This window comes from Cupressus sempervirens, chromosome 5 (assembly GCF_028749045.1).
Source record: "Cupressus sempervirens isolate cs-2001-9-10 chromosome 5, ASM2874904v1, whole genome shotgun sequence".
Taxonomy (NCBI): Eukaryota; Viridiplantae; Streptophyta; class Pinopsida; order Cupressales; family Cupressaceae; genus Cupressus; species Cupressus sempervirens.
In genome coordinates, this window is record NC_143122.1 from 285,005,276 (window position 1) to 285,027,608 (window position 22,333).

The following is a 22,333-nucleotide window of genomic DNA, read 5'->3' on the forward strand; positions in this document are numbered from 1 at the left end:
TCTACTATCAATATGGGATCATTCTCTCTCACTCCTCAGATTATTTTGCACAAGGAAATGGTTAGGCAGAATCAAGCAATAAAAATATTATGATCATTGTGAGGAAATTGGTAGATGTTAATCAAAGGTCTTGGCATAAGCACTTGTATGATGCACTTTGGGCAAATCATACTACTAAAAAGAGAGCAACAGGATTATCTCCCTTTGAGATCCTATATGGAACCAAGCCAACTCTTCCTCTTCCTCTGGAATTATCTGCCTTGAAGTTACAAGATGCTATTGAGAATCATGAATTCAAAGATGCTCTTGAAAAATGAATGTTGTAGTTGACAAACTTGGAAGAAGAGAGAGAAGTGGTTGTAGACAGAATTCAGGAACATCAATCCCACATTAAGAAGTTATTTGATAAAAGGGCTAAGCAGAGGGTGTTCCAAGAAGGTGATCTTGTCTTGCTTTGGGATAAGTGCAGAGAACCGAAGGGCTTACAAGGAAAATTTGACTGCTTATGGAGAAGCCCTTTCCAAATCAAAGAGGTATGTGGAAAGAACTCCTTTATTTTGTCATACCTAAGTGGTACCCAGTTGCCCTTACCTTATAATGGGCAACACTTGAAGCATTGTCATCAGTAGAAAGTGTTGTACACCTTTTTGTATATAAGTTATCTCATTTTTGGTGTTCTCCTATCAATTTGTGTTGCTTTATGTTTTCTTTCCCTTATCCCATTTTTGGTGTTTGTTCCCTCTTTTGTAAATTGGTCCCTCAAATGACTCTATTTTGCAACCCAATGGATAAGGTACTATTCTAAGTATTCTAGATTTGAGCTTCATCCTTGTCAATCCTTGTCCCCAGATAGAACTAGTTGTTACCCAACTATCAAAATCTCTCAATTTTCGTCATGTTTAATCTTTTGGTCATTTTTGAAAATTTCCTCTTTTCAAGCTTTAAATTGGTCTTTTCATCTATGAGTTTTTGAAAGATCTTTTTCTTCAATATCTTCGGCTGATTTTCATCTCTGCTTAGCATTTCAAAGTTTCAAAAATTGATTCCTGAGTCAAGAGTTGCTACAGGTTAATAAGAGACCCAGAATTATATTTTCAATGCCTTCATCAACTATTAACCTTCTTAAAAGAGGTTAATAAAAGCTTCTAAAATTACCCTTTTGAAAAAGGTTAATATAAGCCTCTAAGATTAACCTCTAAAAAGAGGTTAAGACGAGCTTATAATCTTAACCATTAACTCGCCTTCCAAAAATAAAATGGTTAAGATATGGTTACAATCTTAACCATTAACCTACCAAAAACAAAAAGGTTAAGATATGTTCAAAAAATTAAGCTTTCAGAAGGTTAAAGATTATGCTTATTTAAATGCAAGCCATTGTTATAGTCAACATCATAGAAAAAGGAGCATTACATATTTTCAGTCAAGTGTTTTGGTTTTAGTGTTTTTGCATTATAGGCACCTAAACTATCATGTTTAATCTGGTTCGATAATCATTGGCTTCACTAATGGAAAGGTGGAAAACTTCTATTGATATGAACATGCTCATAGTAAGTCACCCACATGCTTGCTTGAGAAAGGATTACAAGTGAACCTTGTAAAGAGGAAATCTAGTGTCACCTAAAGACAGATACGACACCTTTGTACAGTCATGTTTCTATGAGATTCCACATATGACAAACATCCATTATGATTTCCTATTAACTTTCATAGCAAATGGAGGAAGATAACTTTTGTCTCAAATAGGGTAATCTCATACAGAGCACGCCAACTATTTGACAAAATTCTCCAAACTTCAAATGCATGAATGATAAGGCACAAGCAACCATTGGATCTATTATGAACTTGGTTCCCCAAACAACCATTATTGAAGAAAATGTATGTCCAAGACGTGGAAATAAACACCTTGATCACTGTGAGGGAAGGAGAGATTATACCCATAGATGGGACTGTCATGTCATGAAGGATACACACCAAATGTTTTTTTTTTAAAAATGCCTAAGCGAGATGTTATTTCCTAGATTGTGATAATTGATGGTTATCCTCATGATGGATGGGGGCAAGAAGCTTTGAAGATATTCTATGACATGTTGCCAATGGGTGACAAGCCTAGGAGGTTTACATTTGCAAGCATCCTTCAAGCTTGTGCCACCATGGGATGTTTGGAACAAGGAAGGGATTCATTGGGTAGATTATTAAGAATGGTTATTGTGCGGATGTGTGTGTTAGCAATGCATCAGTGTTACCATGGGCTCAACAATTGGAGTGGCAGTGTTAGTTTGGGATTCAAAGACAAGAAAGCTGCTCAAGGAAAGTGATCCGGAAAAGGGGTCATCAAAAGAGAATAACTTCTTTGACTAAGTCTTTAGATGGTTCATTCATTCTCACTGGTACTTTAGATCAATCAGCAAAGCTATGGGACATTAGAACCTTAACACTCATAAAGACATATGTGACTGAGCGGCTTGTAAATGCAGTTGCCATTTCCCCTATTTTTTATCATGTTTTCATTGGTGGTGGTAAAAGTGCATTCGATGTGACCACCACAGATAGACGTCCTAGAAAATTTGAAGCAAAATTCTTTCATATGATTCTTGAAAAAGAAATTGGTTGTGTGAAGGGACACTTTGGACCTATAAATGCACTGGCCTTCAATCCCGATGGAAGAATTTTTGCAGGTGGTGGAGAGAATCTGGTTATGTAAGATAGCACCATTTTGATCCTGATAGCACCATTTTGATCCTAATTACTTTCACATAAAGATGTAATATGGTTTTTTTTTTTTTTTTAAACAAACAGAGCATCCTCGTTGGAGTAGTGAACATGTTGATAGAGAAATGCGTCAGGCAATTGTTTTTCAAAATGCTCGAATGAAAAGTGACTCCCAAACTATTATAATGATGTGATATGTAAATGTTTGATATCGAGACCTCTCAGATGCAATTGCAGAGAGATGGACTTACCTCAGAGAACTCAAGCTCGCTGCCACTTTAGTTATGGATCTTGGTGAAGACAAGACTTGGAAAGGCTGGCATTTTGTTAAGAAAGCCACCTTAAGGAAGGCCATCAAGCAACATATATCATAATTGATAGCATCATATATTTGAAGAGCACATTTCTTACATGCATAGGTAGCTGAAGTCAATGCATTGGAATCAGTTGATAAAATGCTATCTCTTGGGGATGCAGTAATTGCATGAATCATAAAGTTTTGTCAACTTTTATCAAATATTTGTCGAGGCATGAATCAAATTATAGACTAGGCACCTAATTGTTTCAATGGAATGTTATGTGATACTCTCACACAATATGTGATAATTGCAAGATAGATGAGAATTTTGGTACTTGTGTCTATACAAGGGCTAGCCTTTCAATAGATGTCATCATGGGAGAAAAGCACATTTGGTAGAGATAAGCACAATTGGAGAGATCATAAACATAAAGTTAGTATTCAACTAGCTCATACACACCACACACTCTTGATCTCTTCATGAGAAGGAGGATATGCATTGATTAATAAAGTGATGTGAGTTGAATGAATCATTCAAATATCAAAAGGAGATCAGCAAGGATTAATTATTCAATCTTCCTCTCGAAAGGTGTAAGGTCTAAGTTTCAAGTCATTCTTAGTTAATTTTGTTGAGGTTAATTAATCTCACCCAAATCATGTGTTTGGGAGATAGTTATTAAGCACAAAGAGGTAGTTATTAACCTCTATGTCTATATAAGGACCCCTATTGGCTTTGTAAAGAGAATTTTTGGTTCTAAAATAAGGGAACGCTATGCTGAAATTTTGATCAAGAGATAAATTTTGGAAAGTATGTACAATTTTTATCACTGAAATCAAAAAATCTCTATTATCTTCTTGGTGCAAGGAAATGAAATGAGATGTGCTCTTGATTTCTTGTTCTAAAATCAAACTAGTTGCAGTAGTAGTAGACATTCTCATGGTACTATGCAAATGTTTATGAATAATGAATGTGCTTGGTAACACTGGTTACTTTCAAGCGTAGTTCTAGATCACCTTTGTTATCATTCTTGTTTACCTAAGAAAGTTGTGAGGTTGTGTGGTGCATTCGTCCTAAACAGCTTTCTCTTGATCTTCGAACTTTTAGATTTTTTATTTGAAAACATTTTCAAAATCATATCATACAAGGGAGCTGCCCCTCTAAATGCAGAAGAAGACCAAAGGCCTATCCAATTGTTGTAAACGATTTGCCACACACTCCGTTGGGCAAATTCTACTATGACAAATCTATTTACCAACAATATTCTATTGATTATAATCGCATATACTACAACTATTAACTACAACTACATATATTAACTATATATATTCTAATAATTACATATGTATTTAATTAATTATTAAGTATAGCTATATATTAACTATGACTATAATATTATCTATTTATTTTATTAACTATAACGTAAGTACACACCACGTTTTTATATTTGAACATTTCATTGCTTTCATTCGTCACTCGTTAGGATATGAAAGTTCTGAAGCCGTAGTGGAATGTATTGACGTAGAGAAAAAGTTCGTGGACAACTGGATAATGTTTTCAAATCTAAACCCATCAAATACAGTCAATAAAATAATTGTCATCACATCAAGATAACTAGAGAATGACAAAAATGCCGACCTTCTTGAATCTCCACATCAATTTGAAGAAGTCAAATTAAGCCGCTAGGAAAGATACATGATTCTAACCCATCCACGTGATATATAGTAGGTAGATAGTTTGGTATTAGAAATATTCGCCATAAAATATTATATTTGAGCAAGATATAACGACATGCGTGGGTAATAGATAATAACAAGCCTTATCGAGACGTTGAAAGGGCAGAAGTAGAACGTGCATATTTCTGTGCCGCATAAACGAGCATACCTTAAGTGTTAAGCTTCCGTGTTTAGTGCATATAACCTAAACCAACCCCCATGAAATATATTCAAATATTTCTCTTACCTTGATCTCACTTTTAACAAATGATGACTCACTAAATTATGTGGACGTAACATCCAAATTAGATTCCCACCACGTTCCACTTGTCCCCGTGAAGATTAGCACCTAGCGAATTGGCAACAGCTATCCATCGATATCAATCGAAATGGCTGGATGTCGCTCCTAATAAGTACTTACATACAATTCATTACTGAGTATTTTTTTATTATTATTTTATATACTCTAAACTTCTAAGACTCTAATTTATAACATAGAAGAAAAATATTGGATGAGAATTTTTTAGGCGCAGGCTATTTGTAGGAACTTTCTTTTCGAAAATTAAAATTTTGATAGAAAAATTGTCAAATTGGTTGGAAAATTGAAATCCTTCCCGTTAATTATTTTCCAATCAATTTTTATCTCACTGCACTTTTAACTCTTGCTAGTCCCTGCCTTATATAAGGCAGGGTACTAATGTTTTCATTAAACCCCCTTCTAATTGCTATTAACTTTTCAATGGCAATATTCAAAACTAGAGTTTTGAGCATAATGTATTTTTTAATTGATTTACATTGATCTAATTTCTTAGTTCTCATTGGCCGGCCACTTTCCTTGGAAATAATAGTATTTTTTGGAAAGGAAAAAGGGGGAAAAAAGAAGTGATAAGAATGAAATAAATGTTTGTCAGGGTCTGCGAGGAAGTTTATTGAATTTACTGACACGTATGGTGTGGTGAAAGATATGTAATATCACTTTCAAGAAAAATCTATAATATCGTTCTGAAAGATGGGATTCATTATAATTCTAGTCTTGATGGCGGTAATAGTCGGAGTGCAATAGGACACGTGCCGTTGCAGGGCGTCGACGACAATTGCAACACGGCGGATAGATCAGAGTGTTGTAAAGCGATAGAGAGTTACACCACGTATGACTGCTCTGCTACCGTCACTTCACAGACTTCTCCCATTCTTAATCTCAATGGCTTCGATAAAGGGGAGAGCGGCGAGGACCAGGCTGAATGTGATGAGTAATTCCATTCCAACAGTGAGATGATTGTGGCCTTGTCCAACAGCTAGTTTGACAATCGGAGCCATTGCGAAAAGTAGATCCAAATCAATACAAATGGTAAGACCGTCAGGCTAAAGTTGTGGACGAGTGCAATTCGAGACCAAGAACATGATTTTCAGCCCCCCTGTGGAAATAATATTGTGGACGCTTCTTCTGATGTTTGGGATGCTCTCGGCCTCAATCAGGACGATGGAGAAGCTGATATCACTTGGTTAGATGTAATATCGTTTTAAAATATTTTTATAAATGTGGCATGGCCCTTCTACTTCTCCTGTAGTTTAATGAGGATTTCGATTGAAATTTTGTACGGAGTTAACTCACATTAACATTATGGAGTTAAAACTTTGTGACTGCGTCTTGAATTCTTTTCACATTTCAAATTTGTTCACCTCGAAAATCTACTAGTTGTTTTAAGGAAACTTTTTTTAAACTAAAAGAGGGGTAAAATTTTTATTGAATATCAAAGAGAGCAGAACAACACAAGAAATAAAAGAAACTATAGAGCTTTATCCTGGTCCACAAGTTGAACCAGCAGCTGAGATAAATCAAGGGGAAGCATCCTATGATCAATAATATTCCAAGCTGACCCTTGCTGAAAGGCCCATTCAGCCAGACAATTAGCCACACCATTCCACTCACGAGGGATATTCATAAAAGACACAAAATTCAGATAATTGCATAACTGAATGATTTGCTAAATAATTAGAGCCAAATGCCAATCCACATGCATAAGGTTCCTTTTATTCAATAAATTCACGACCACCTACAAGTCAGTCTCATAGATGATTCTTTTCCAGCCACGTTGACAACAATGTTCCATTGCAACTAAGATAGCTAGGGCTTCCATGAGGTTATTAGTATGGTAACCCTTGTATATAGAAAATAGAAACTGAATATCACTAGAACTATCATGCCCAACTCCCCCAATACTAGCCAGACTAGGATTTTCCTAAGAAGAACCATTAGTATTGATTTTAAGAATGCCCGTCTCAAGAGGAGACCAATGTCCTTGATGATTAACACGCTGAGAGTGTTGCTTAGCTCTATTCCCAAAGTGGGTGTGGGGGACCGAGGGAGTGAAACCCTAAAGAGGAAAGGAGAGGTGACAGTAAATACCAGCATCTCTAGCATCCAAACCCCCACCATTGTCACATTTAGCTAGGAGTGTTTTCTGAAGAGAATTAACAATTTTCCCCCACAGGTGCCTGATCTCAAACTGCAAATCATGAAAGATCCTCCTATTCCTCTCAAGCCAAACATGCCACAAAATAAGAGAGGGGCCAATAGTCCAAGCAACTTAAAGAAAAGAAGTCTTGGAAGGGGAATGGCCCAAACAGTCCTAGAATTTAGACAAAGAGGAAACATGCCAGCACATGCATCCCCACACACTCCACCAAAAGTGCCAAATCTGTTTGGCAAAGGGAAACTGGAAAAAAAGGTGAGATACAGTCTCTTCACTATTGCAGCAGAAAACACAAATGGAAGGCCCCTAGAAGCCACACTTGTAGAGATTATCCCAAGTAAGGCAATGATTGTAAACTAGAATCCAGAGGAAAAAGTTACACTTAGGCCATGAAACATTATTCCAAACTTTCTTCCACCAAGAGACCTCTACCTCACCAAAAAGTTGCTTCATCAATGCAAGATACTTGGAAGAAACATAATACTTCCCAGAAGAAGCACCTCCCCAAGCCAAAACATTAGGTTCCTGCAGTGAGTTGCACTCCCTAGAAGCCAATATTTGAGATAGTTCCAACTGATCCCCCAAAGAGTCACCCAGCGACCAATCAAAAGAATTCTTCCATCTATAACCCACAACAAGGCCAAAGTTAAAGGCCTCCTTATAATGAGTCACCTTATTCCATCCAATAGAAAGGAAAGAATAAAAAAGAGACTGCAAGTGAGGATGAGAGGATAGGAGAGGGGGATGCCCAGTCCAAGAATCACTTCAAAATAGAGCCTCAATGCCTCTATCATAGATCCAAAATAAACTTCTCTTCAGCAGGTGAGCACCAATATTGAGAGTATTCCACACCATAGAGCATCTTCCCTCATGAGAAACTCTAAAAATATTTGAAGGTTCAACACCGAGTAAATACTTGTGTGACAGGATATGGGCCAAAAGCTGAGACTAACTAGTACACTAGTGCCAATAGAGCTTGGCAGCAAGAGCTTGACTACAGAATATAGTAGACTGAAGGCCAAGACCTCCTACCTTTTTTGGCCTGCAAACAGTATCCCAATTGATGAGGCTCCATTTGGTACATTGCAAATTGCCACTCCAAAGAAATTGGCGAGAGAGGGCATCAAATTCCTTAAGAAAATACATTGGGGTAGCCTAAACCATGCTTATGTATATGAGAAGGGCCTGAATTACAAATTGAAGGAGAGTCACCCACAATGTTTGATGTGCATTTCTTATTTGGCATTCTGACTTTCTTATAAAGGTGTAGAAAATATTAAAGAAATACAAATTTCAAAATATTTTACCAAATTCATAAAGCAACATATTATTTACTTATCAATTATAAAAAAAAGTTCATTCTATTTTTTATTATTTAGTTTTGGTTGGAGGGTTGCACTTAACTTGTCATTCTTGGATAGTTTATCACTAGCATATAAATCATAAATTTATATAGATTATGTGAATAAATACATTAAGTGATTAATTGATTGAAACAAAAGCATGCTCATGCTTTCTCCTTTCTATGATTAACCTCATCTTTACAAATGATTGATTACTATTTTAAAATATAGAAACTATTCTATGTTTAGCTACATATTTAAAAAAATTTAATTCCAGTAACTCCATTAAGGTTTAATTTAATTTATGACACTCTCCAACTTCATTATTGCTATGATTTCTTGAAAAGGCAAGGACTATAGCTCACCAAGAGCTCTTGTTTTGATATTTATTAGTTGTTATCTCCACTTTTAACTATTATTTTTATTTATCTATTTATTTAAAAATAATAATTACTTGTGATCTCGATTTATTTAACTTTTGATTTTTAAAATTGATTTAGATTTTAGTTTTTAAATTATTTAAATTTATTTATTTTTATTTATTTTATTCTTTAAAATAAATATATTTTTTAGTTTATATAATTTATTTAGTCAATGGAATATTTGTTAGAGATGACATTTTTTTAATATTATTTTTTTGTATTTCTCTTATAAATTTTTCATTATAGATCCATTGATGAGATTTTTTTAAATAATTATATTTTTTAATATTTGATAAATTGAATTTAAATAAACAATATTTATTACTCTATTTAAAATATTTTAGTAAATATTATGTTATTTAAATTGAAAATTATTAATAATCTAATTTTCTCACATAAGATTATAATTAAAAATAATAATTTTATTATCGAGCACCTATGGGCTTATCGTTGCAAGAACAAAAACATGCAACTACTAGTTTTATTTACAATTTAAAAATAATTTATCTTTATTTTTTAAGTGAAATAATTAATTAGCATATTGAAAGAATTTATTTCTTAGTATTTGGCATTTTTTTTTTAGCATATTATATATTATATGGAGAAATTAATAAATTATTAATTTATTTTTTAATATAGATAGTATTAAAAATAAATTAATATAGATATTCATGAAAGTATGTATATATACATATATAAATATAATTTCATAAATAATTTAACGAGTTCATGTAATTTAAATTTAATGTATTTTTTATTCTATTGTGCTATGTATCAAATCTATAATTTACAGCTATATATATATATATATATATATATATATATATATATAATTTTGATAATTTATTTAAATGAAGTTGAAATAAAAAAATAAATAATAGTATAGTTTAATTTAATACACACACAATAATATTTTTAAAAATTTTAATTAAATTAAATTTATTTACTATTCTAAATATTACATTTTTAAATTAAAACAGACAATATGTGTAAATGTAATATAATTGTCAAAGTACACACACTCACACTCACTCACACACCCACACACACACAGATATGTACATATATCTATGTATATGTATACGTATATATGCATACATGTATATGAATATGTATATCTGTATATATGTGTATATATACCTACACACACACTTGGTTAAAATAAAATTAAAAATCATATATGTGACAAATATTATAGAACATCTAAAAATATTATAACATAAAAAGATATTGTTCAATCATATAAAGGAGTCATGATTATATTTGATTTTGAAAGATTAAAATTTTCTTTCTAATCAATGTGTATTATATCTTTGATGTTATATTTTGTTAAATAATTGAAATTACAATTTGTCAATATGTGGGATTTATGTAGAGATTGGTCTATGCCACTATTAATTTAATTATATATTACATTAAAATTTTAATAACTTTATATTTGAGTGCTTCTATAACTGTAAAAACCAATACTCAATCTAGCTCAAACTACTCAAATAATTTTCATAGATTGTGGAAATTCTCTTGCTCCATTTTAATAAGTTACTTTTATTTTATTAAGTTAAATAATGTTATTATTATATGTTTCATACAATGCATTTTTAAATTTCACACACACACACACACACACACATCATTTCACTACATAAATAAAAAATCATAAATTATTTGCATAATTATATACGTATTTTTATTTCAAAATAAATTTAAAATAAAATTGTTATTGAAAAAGCTTAGTGATAATAATATTTTTGTTAAACACTAATACTAGTACTATTACCTACATGAAATAATAACTAAAATACAAATTAAAAGTCATAATATAATATTATCTGCTCATATATTAGTTGGTTATAGTAGCTAGACATAAAATTAAAACTTGTACCTGCATACTATTAATGTAGAGTCAATTAGTCACCATATTGTTAGAAATATGGAGGGAGTTGTCGAACATGGGCATGAGTATGCTTGGAGCAGCATCCAACCATGTCGAATGGTGGGGTTGGATAGTTGTTGCCCAACATAAGCACCACCTACATGATCTAACCACCTCATGATAATCTAATAATCATTTTGCTTTTGGCCAATATGAGTCCATAACTTTTGGAGGGATGAGAATAGTAAGACTAGCACTTGCATTTTTTAGGGTGCAAGGATTATGTCAATAGTTTTATATATTTAACATAGTGTTATGGAATTGTTGATATCAAAATTTTGATCAATAGATATTTTACATTTTTATTTCAAGCACTCCCAACCACAACCCTCAACACAGTTTGTTATCCAACATTATGTCTATGTTGCCCATTGAAAGCAATCATTTAGCATTAAGTTTGGAGATGGCTTTATCAATTAAAAATAACCATTTAGATCTAAGTTTGGAGATGGATTTATTGAGAAGTACCTAAAGCTCTATGATCTCCTATTAAAGGAATAAGATCAGGTGGATAATCTATGGATTACTCCTTCTCCCTTTATTAGAACCATAAAGAGATTTGGTGGCCCCACCAAGTTAGCCCTTCTTAAGGGAGTAAGGTTAGGTAGGTAATCTATGGATTGCTCCTTCTCCTTTTATTAGAACCATAAAGATATTTGTTGGTCCCACCAAGTTAGCCCTCATCAAATGTAAAGATTGAATTTCTTAAAACATTTCACATAAGAAATTTGCACCAACTACTAAAACATCAAAATAAAAGTCAACAGTTGACAACACATTTGTTGAGTCAATGCAAAATAAATTCCTTCCAATAATTAAATAAATAAATTTACACATATTTTTTTACCTACATGTGGAAAGCAAGTATTGACCAAATTTTTTAATACAACATGTATGTCATCACATGACTACACTTAAAATCAAGATGCATCAAGGTCTTTTCAATAGGGTTTGTGTCTCTTTGCAAGGTGTAGTTTCTCCTTTGTTGTTGTATCATTGGTTCTTTTTCTTTTTCTTTTCTAGCATTATGTTCTCAACACATATACATTCTGACAACCATCTCTCATAACTTGAAACATCTCTTCTGCATAAACATTCTTGTAAACAAACTCTTTTTCTCCTATCAAACTTGGGTGATTGTATGGATGGTATGGTTTCTAAGGATGCAATTGGTACATCTCATTTTTTTTTGTTCGATAAGGGCCTTAGCATGGTAGTGATTGGACCAGTGTTACACATCCTGGTTAGTGGTTCCAGTGTTATTGGTGTTCTTTTTGCTAAGTGTTTGGATCAATTTGTTCCTCTAGTTCCTAAGAGTGATGTTGATCATAGTTATTTGATGGATTGTACTAGGTCACCTGGTTTTAGTTGGGAATGTCAAATATTTTTTCACTTAGCAACATAGGTTTTGGTTTTTCATCAAGGGGTTTTTTGGTTTCTAGATAGGTGCATCCAATGGCTAGTGCTGGACAGTGGCCAATGTTTGGGATGTTGGCTCAAGGTGATTTCATTCTACCTTTCGAAATGTTGGAAACCCTTTCTAATTATTTTCTATTAGGACCTTAGAAATTTGGTGTGGTTTCACAAATGGTGAATGCTAGCACTACTTTGCCTCTTGGCAAGGCACCATGCTAGGGCACTAGTTGCATTCTAGTTAATGCAAAGAAATACAACAGGATTCTTAGGCAAAGACAAGTGTGTAAAGTAAGTGATGTAACAAGATCAAAAACTCTTAGTCTAGGCCTCAATGCCAAAACTCTCTAAGGCTTCCTAAGAGGATCTCTCACAATGATCCCCTTCTACAAGGCCTATTACACCAATTATTACTCTAATTCTTTTCTCTCCTAACTCACCTAGACTCTAGCTAGGCATTTCTTGCTTTCTTGCAAGGTAAGGCACAAAATCCAATGCAACATCCAATAATCATCAAAGTTTCTTCCACATGCTTGACATAAGCTTCCCTTGCAATCTTGGGCTATGTCTCACAAACCCATTTTACCAAACCTCAAATTTGTCTTATTGGGCCTAGTAGCCCCAAGAGCCTCCAATTAGGCTTCCTGTCAAGGTTTGCAAGCAATAACCCTTAAAACTTGAAAAAAACCTACCTAGCTATCTAGTGAAGGTCATATACCCTTTTCAAAGATTTTTAAGATTTTTTAAGTTTCAATCTGTCAACCTGTCTATACATAGCTTAAGTGTAAATACCCTATTTTTAAGAGTTTTAAGGGTTTGCTTCTAGCAGCAAAGATTTTGACTTCAATGGCCTCTCAAATAAACTTTCTTGATCACAAAAATGGACGCAAGGAATCCTCATGCCTTTCTCTTCATCTCCATCATTTGGACTGGCACAAACCATCCCACACTCATTTATCCAAAGCTCTGCAACAACATGTAACTCCTAGCTGGATACACCAAACTTGCATAAGGCATGCTTGGAAATATAGAAAGCTAACTATTTTACACTCCAAAATGAATATGTACACTATACAACATTCTCTTCTTGACTCAAAAGGGCCATGGTGATTTGACTGGTGGAATTCAAGAAAGAGTCATGTCTCTTGTAGCAACTCAAAATAGGATAGTAAATGTACACAATAAAAATGAATTTGAAACACTTATCTACACAACACTTCAAGAATCGAAATTGATACTAAACAACATATATAAATTCCATACTACAACTAATCATGAAGAAAATTTATTCCAATCAATCCATTTACATTGGACTTTTTGTTGAACAAGATTATTGTAATGAAAAATGCTCAAGAAATTGTTATTCCCTAAATTTGAATTCATACAACTAGAACACCAACCCTTCTACTAAGAATGTGATAGTGTTATATAGTGCTTGTACACATATGGAAACCTTTTTTATGGACCCAAATTTTATACTAACTTCTAAATGCATTAACAGTAGAATTAACCTATAAGGATTTAAAGGGTAAATTGGAGTTTTAACTAAAAAATGCAAGGTGGTTCAATTTTGCAAGAAGTTGTCAAAGTTGTCAAGTGCAACTTTGCATTCTAACAAAGTATGAACCTAAAAACCTTACACATAAGTACTATATGGTCCAATATTTCCTTTTAACACCATTTCCTAATACTAGAGTCTTTTATCAACTCTTTGTCAACCTTTGACCTATGCAAGTCATTACAAGCAATATACACAATAGATCTCAGAACACTTTTAGACTCTTAGCCTCTTCACACTCACTCACCTATCTATCTGCCTCTAATCACAACCTTGAGGCTTTATATTTGGCCCTTATTACTGATGGTTGGCTAGAACCATCTACAAGCCAAAATGTGTCAAGACCTTAACCTAGATCCTAGGTTCTCCTGCACTAGTACGACTTACAAGGAAAGGTAGACTAGCAACTATTTTATCCAAGTCTTTAGAGAGTACCCTAGATTTGGGTGTTCTTTCTTGGGAACAATGCAAGAAACAAATATTATTAGCAAGGGAGTAAGGGACTATGGGGTGAAAGAGTGCACACTTGATCTTAAAAATGGTCTTTTTTTTGAAATGTTACTTTGGCAAGGGAAGATTTTCCAAGCTTGGAGGATTGGTAAGATTTTAGAGGAAAGAGCTAGACCCATTAAGGTGGTGTTGGTTAATCTGCATGATAGACATGAGTTGTTAGGTAAAAATCAGATTTTGAGAGGTTTAAGTTTCCTTTTAGAAGAAGATCTAACTATGCAATGACAAAGTAAGAGGAGGGATGAATTGCAAAAGTTAGAATAGCAAGGAATGATGGAAAAAACACATAGTTCTTCAAAGAAAGAGTTGTTCTTCCTCATTTTGGAGAATACTCAAATCCAAGACAACAAGTAAGAAATAGTGGGTGGATAGAAAACTCTTTTAATCACACATATGGTGCAAGGTTAACACAACCAAATAAGCTAGTTGCCTCAACTCCAAATCATTCATGGAAAAGAAAATAGCAATTAGGTTCTACTCAAGTTTCCTGAAGTTTAGTGTGTTGGAATTGTAGAGCATGTCCTTGGAGACAAGGCCTTGGGTTAAGACCTATTGCACAAGGTAGGAATATTATTTTCTTGATGGAGACTCATGAGCATGATGACTATATAACTCCTCTTTTTGAGGGTTATCAAAAGTTTGCAGTTTGGAATGAAGTGGCTACTAATAGTAAAGGGTATGGTGGTATTGTGGTTCTAGTTGAAGAAAAACTTGGGTGTATCATTAAGTTGGAGAAAGAAGACACCAATAAGCAATTTATTTGGTTCATGATCTCAAAGAATAGTAACATGGTTAGGATTGTTGCATGTTACTTTGTGCTGGAAGTCTCTAAGATTTATAAATTTGATGGGTTAGATTATGAAGATCCTTTTGCAGCTTTAAAGAAGGATGTTGTTGTGTTCTTGTAGCATGGTGATGTTCTCCTTTTTGGGGATTTCAATGCTAGGACTACTAGTGTGTAGGCTAGTATCATTGACAATAATGGTGATTATGATCCTATTTGTCTCATAGAGAACTAAAGGAAACAATGGAAGAAATTTTCAAAGGACAATAAGGGTTGCAATCATTTTGGAGATGAGTTGATTAGTTTATGTGGAATCTTTAGTCTAATCATTTGAAATGGTCTTGATAAGTGGACAAAGTTAGGTTTTTTCACTTGCAACACGTATAATGGAGCTAGTGTTGTTGACTATGTTTTGTGTTCATAGAATATGTATGAGAAAATCAAGGGAGACGCTATTGGTGATCACATTTGGGACTTGAACTCTGATCACAAGCCTGTCTTTATTTGTGTTTTGTGGGAAGATAAAGAGCATTTAATGGAGGAAACAGTGTTATCTCAATAGTTTTTGTAGTAGGGAAAAATTCTTTTAACTCGAGATAATAGCATTACTTTTAGGGTTGCACTTGAGAAAGGGCTTCTCTTAAGCATGGTGTCAACTGTCATGAGTTAACTAATTTGATTCATGGGGTTCTCTCAAACTATAAAAGGGCCAAGAAGAGAAAGTCTAATACTTGTTGTTTTCCTATTAATGTTTGGTTTGATAAGGAGTACAAGCCAACTAGGAAGAATTTGAGAAATTCAAGCAAAGACAATTTTAGCATTAAAGCTCTCAAGCAAATTTTAAAAAGGAAAAAAACTAATTATGTGGTTACAAGGTAGGAAGAGTTAATATTTTTTAGTAAAAATAACCCCAAACTATTTTGGAAGAAGCTTCATGAAAGTAAAAAAAAATTTGACAATAACATTTTAGATTTGCAAAGCTATGTAACTCTATGAGCATGATGGGGTTGTGGGCCCTTCGCCTTTACTTGGCAGTTTAGATAACCTTTTCATAGTTCAAGAGGTCAAACTTGGCATTAAAAAGCTTGGAGGTGGTAAAGCTAAAGATTCAGATGATCTTCAAGAAAAGCATCTCAAATGGGGCATGAGTGTGCTTGCTCCCCATATTACGAATATCTTCAACAAGATTAACTAGCAGGTTTCATAGACGACTAGCCTTGCTATTCATCTCTTGAAAAGTGGGGATGTTAGCAATCTATCCAACTATGAGACAATTATGATCAACCCTTTTTTCACCAAACTTTTTGGTAGCATGATTAAAAATAGGACCAACAAGTGGGCAAAAGAGAAGCATAAGAGGGTTAAAGGGCAAGCTAGTTCTAGGCCTAAGCATTCAACAATTGACCATTTCCAAACTTTGAGTCACATTATTTAAAAGTGTTGGGATGTAAAGGGGGAACTTTTCTACTACTTTTTGGATTTTTAAAAAGCTTTTGATATTGTTCCTAGGGACAAGTTGTGACTTAGAATGGAAGAGATTGGGATTCCCTTACACCTTAGAGTTGTTGTTCATAGGTTTTATGATGAGGTTGAAGTCAAAACCAAAACTTTTATTGGCATCTCTAAAAGCTTTAGGTGTGATATTAAGGTCAAACAAGGACATCCCCTCTCACCTATGTTGTTTGGTCTTTATATTGACAAGATGGAGGAATGTTTAAACATGCAGGATGGGGAAGGGGTCCAATTGGAGGAATTTTTTTTTAGGCTACTCCTTTATGCAGATGATCTTATTCTAATGGAAAAATTTGTGTGTGTTTTATAGGAGCATTTACTTACATTGGAGCATTTTTTTACTATGGTGGGAATGTAGGTCAACATTAGTAAAACCAAAGTCATGGTGTTCTCTAATAATAAAACAAAGAATCAACATCAGTTCTATTTTAATGGTAGCACTATTGAAGAAATTTTGGATTTCAAGTATCTTGGCTAAGACTTTAACAAGAATTTAAGATGGGAAATTTGTAGAAAAACGAGAATTTTGGGTGGTTGGAAGGCATTTTATGCTCTTCAAAATAGTTGTAGGGAAGCTAAGGTTTGGGATCGGAAGACTATGCAAACCCTTTTCAGTTTTTTGGTTTTATTGGTTGTTCTTTATGGTTGTGAGATGTGGGCTAGCAACACTTCCATTTCCCAATGGAAGAAAATCAAGGGTATGAAATGAGCATGCATGTATAAGTCCTAAACATGAAATGAAGATATACATGTGAATGTGTCATAATGTATACATAAACTTTCCAAACTTGAAATGAACATGTTTATACATATAAGTCATATAACTACATGAAATGAGCATGCACAATATCTTAAGCCCTAAACATGAATTGAACATACTAATATCATGTACATGCATGCATAAAGGGTTCCTAATAGGATGTCTTAAAGGGATAATCTAAAATGATGACTTTCTTGGGGAGAATATAAAATCAAACATATGAAGGCTAGGATATCTTAAGAGGATTATCTTTAATTCAATGTATCATGTGGTAACTTCATGTGCATGTTTACATATTAGGATCCACTTACAATAATTTTTGGTCCTAATTAGGATGACACATGTACAAAATAGCAAAATCGAATAACAATCTAGATTACAAGAATTGCTGAAGTATAAATGTCATGGTTTCTAGTTTATAAACACATGCATGTGTACATTTAAAGGGGTCTTAGCGACCTAGGGAGGTCTACAGTCATGCTATTTGTTAGAGTTAATTTTAACACCTTAAAGGTATGATCTACTTTAAGTGGTCTTACTAACGGATCATCTTAACGCATTAAAACCTAAGTTATAATGATCATAAATGGTCCCATGACCCATTACAACCCCTTCCAAGAAATATTTATGGGCAAGCTAAAATAGTAATAAGAGGTGGACATGTTAATGGGTTCTATGGAGTCATGGTTGTTGATTAAGTAGTATCACATGGATGGACTTGGATACATAGCTAGGTCATAAGGAACTAGATCTAAATAGGATGACTTACACACACACATATATATGTTAGAAATATAAGAGGAGTAATTGAGAGGGAAGGGGTGAATCAGTTACCACTAAAATAAATCTTAGATCCCTTAGATGTCAACACAACTTTAAGCATAAACTGATAAACTATATTTTGTTCTAACTTGGTAAACACACAAGCACTTGGTTAACACTAGCAGATGTTGTAAGTCAACAAATAATGAAAATCAAATGTTACTTGGCAAAAATTGATCTTTAAGATGTTAACTATGATTAACCTTAATTAAACTTAGTTGCATACACATAAAAGAAATAGCATGAACACAATTGACACCAAGATTTAATGTGGAAACCCAATTTGGGAAAAACCACCCATTGCAACTAGTTACTATTTTTCACTCTTCTGAAGTGAGCCCTATTAAGAGCCAACCTTGTTAAAGGTTACAAAACACACTATTAGGTGTGACCCTATTAGAGGATTTAATCACCCTGTTAGGAGTAGCTTTGTTAGAGGTATTTAGACAATTCAATAGGAATGCCACCATGTTAGAGGATTTACAAATAGTTGTTAAGCCAACTCTGTTAAGAGATTTAGATCACTACTACAATGGTTAGAAGGTAACAATGAGATGACCTAATTTCTATTGCAACTAAATTGCTAATTATAGATCTCAATTTTGGCTTGGATACTTGATCCTTCTTGATTGAATGTATCTTTGTAGCTTTCCAAGGATATTCTACTTGTCCTTCTAATTTGTTTCTTCTAAGTATCATCAAAATCTTCAATTATGTTCCATACATTCAATCCTCAACTTGACCTTATATTTATATCTTACACATTGTTAAGTCGGCTTGAATACAACTTAGAATAATTAATATTTATCTTCTTAGTTGGCTAGAACAACAAACAAATCAATTGAACTCAACATGCCAAAATAAGAAATCCTTCATTAGCTGACCCTGCTCGGTAGATATTAACTCAAAGTGATTTTCCTGTGTTAACCAAGTGAACTCGGTTAACATTGTATATTTACAAAGTTCCCTTGGTAACTGTGTTAGCTCAGTTGACACTGATTCCATCCAACATTTCCTTCATTAATCGAGTGAGCTTGGTTAACACTCAACTTCTAAAAACTTTCCTCTATCACTCGAGTGAACTCGATAGATACTATCTTCTAAACTAGGCAAACTATGGAATGCTCGGTAGACACAAGAAACTATCTTCAATGCCCAAGTGAGCTTAGCATACATTGACTGGCAATGATATGATATTTTGTGTAACATCAAAGATAATATACAATTAATTAATTATTTCCAACAATCTCCCTCTTAGGCATTGATGGTAACAAACACATGTCATAATGCAATGAAATTTTGGAGCAGGAATAAGATAAAAAAACATATGGGTATGTGCAGGATCATGGTCAACTAAACTATGCTCTTAAATGGCAATAAAAATTTGAAAAATCAGGGTTATGTCAACTTGATGTACAAGTTTCTACTTGTTATTAACTTTATATCAAAAAGTTGAGAGAAAAGAATCTCTAGCAAATTGAATCTAGTTTCTAAACTACCAGGACTTATCTCCAAAAAAAATAAAATTGATTGGTCAAAACTTTGAATTTTAATGCAATATTACAAAAATTTCAAAACAAAAATAAGAAGTAGACATATGTCTGACCACCTTAATCAAATCAAATCATAATAGTTTTTAATAATATTCTAGACATAAGTAGTAGACTCATGCCTGGATGTGACACATATTTTTGGGTTTTTTTATTCTAAATAAATAATAATTAATTAATTTTTGACTTTAGTATTTTTGGAAATAAAAAACTCTTGTGTCTAACCACCTTAACTAATTCAAAACTTTGCAAAATTCATTTTTTTCATTTTTTTCCTTATAGTAGAAGAAACATAGAATGTGATGCATCTTTTGGATTTAAAAAATGTTGTACCATTTGAAAGTTATAGTTGTTTTCCAAGTAGTGTGTCAATAAACACTTTATATGTAACTCCATTAGAAAATAAGTAATAATTACTTACTAAACTCATAATTTGACAAACCTTACATTTATAGAAAGATAAGAACATTGTTAAGAAATCCTTTTCATATCATCAAATTTTGGTGAGAAAAAAAGTTGTCACCTACATGTTTGAAGTGAAAATCACATTAAAATATGCCAAAAGCACATTTTTAGGATATTTTTTAAGTTGACCATAGAGGTTTAGTATCAAACGATATATTAGACCTTATAAAGATATTAATTGTTTTCATTTAATATCAGGGTGGATGGGAAAAAAGTTGGAATAGATTTTCAAATGGTTTGAGATATTTCAAAACTACATATTTTTTAGATCACCACTTTTTGGCACACCATGATCCTACACATACCCATATACTTAGTTTCATTTTGATTCTTATCCATGAGAACTCCCTCTATCAATGTGAATTCCCTCTGCCTTTAGTTTCTCCCTTTGTTAGCAAAATTCTGTCTTCAATATCTTCTTCTGATAGCAAACTCTATCTTTGATATTAGACCAATTTTATTCTCCCTCTTTGACATTAAATTTCTATGAGCATGATAGTAAGCTTCTCCCTCTCTGAAATCTCATGCTAAAGACAATATTCAATGAATATTAGTGTGCCTTATGTATTGATTCATTTTCAATGTGCCATTGTCAATACTGCATCAACTGACTAATTTTCAACATGCTCTAGTTGATGCATCACTAAACTTTATTTAGTGAGCTTCAGATAGGGGAGTGATCCCTAGCTTACCTCTTAGATACAAAAATGCATCCTTAGGTAATGGCCTGATGAATATGTCTGCTATTTGTTTTGTAGTATTCACATATTCCAACCTTACTTCATTTTCTTGCACCAATTCTCTCCAGAAAGGATATTTTATAGCAATGTATTTTGTTATAGTATGCATTAGAGGATTATTTGATATATTAATTGCACTAGTGTTATCATAGAAGATGACCATTGGGTCCTTGATTTCTATCTTTGTACTTGCCAATAGTTGTTTGAACCAAACAAAATTTGAACAATTAACTATTGCTACCACATATTCTGCCTCTGCTATGAATTGAGAAGTACAATTTTGTTTCTTGCTTGTCCAAGACACTAGTCTTTTACCAAGAAAGAATGCTCCACCATAGGTGCTTTTCCTATCATGAATACTTCCTTCCCAATCAACATCTATGAATGCTTTCAAATCTAAATTGCCTCCCTTGTTGTAACATAATCCATAGTCTTCAGTACCTTTTAGATATCTCATAATTCTTTTGATTGTCGTCATGTGATTTTCTTTAGGATTTGTTGAGAGTCTTGCCACTATACCAATTTCAAGAGCAATGTCAAGCCTAGTATGCACAACATATTGTAATTTACCAATCATTGATCTGTATGTAGTCCACTCTACCTCCTTGGCATTATCATCTTTGGAAATCTTATATCTTGTAGACATAGGTGTTTGAACTAGCTTTGAATCCTCCATTCCAAATTTCTGTAGAATCTTCTTGATATATTTAGACTAAGTAATGAAGATACCATCTTTCTTCTGTTGAATCTGTAATCGAACAAAGAATTTTATCTCTCCAAATATGGACATCTCAAATTCTTTACTCATCTCTTTTAAAAAATCTTTGCATGAGTCATCATTTCCAGTGAACAATTTGCCATCAACAAATATTTCTACCAAAAAAATCTTCTTGTCTAGTCCATCCTTGATATATAGGCTATTGTTATCATTTGTTCTTTGAAAACCAATCTTTATCAAGTAGTTATGAAGTCTTTCATACCAAGCTCTAGGAGCTTGTGTGAGACCATACAATACTTTGTGTAATTTTCAAACCATATCTATTTTGTTAGGATCTACAAAGCCTTCAGGTTTCTCTATATAGACTTCCTCACCAAGAATGTAGATTTTTTATCCATTTGATAAACTTTAAATCCTCTATATACTACATATGCTAGTAAAGTTCTAACACCTTTCAATTTTTCATTAGGAGAAAAATTTTCACCATAGTCAATACCTTCCTCTTGAGAGTAACCTTTGCAAACTAACCTTAGTTTATTTCTTGAAACTTCTCCATCTTCATTCAGTTTATTTCTGAAAACCCACTTTGTGCCAATCACATTCTTATCC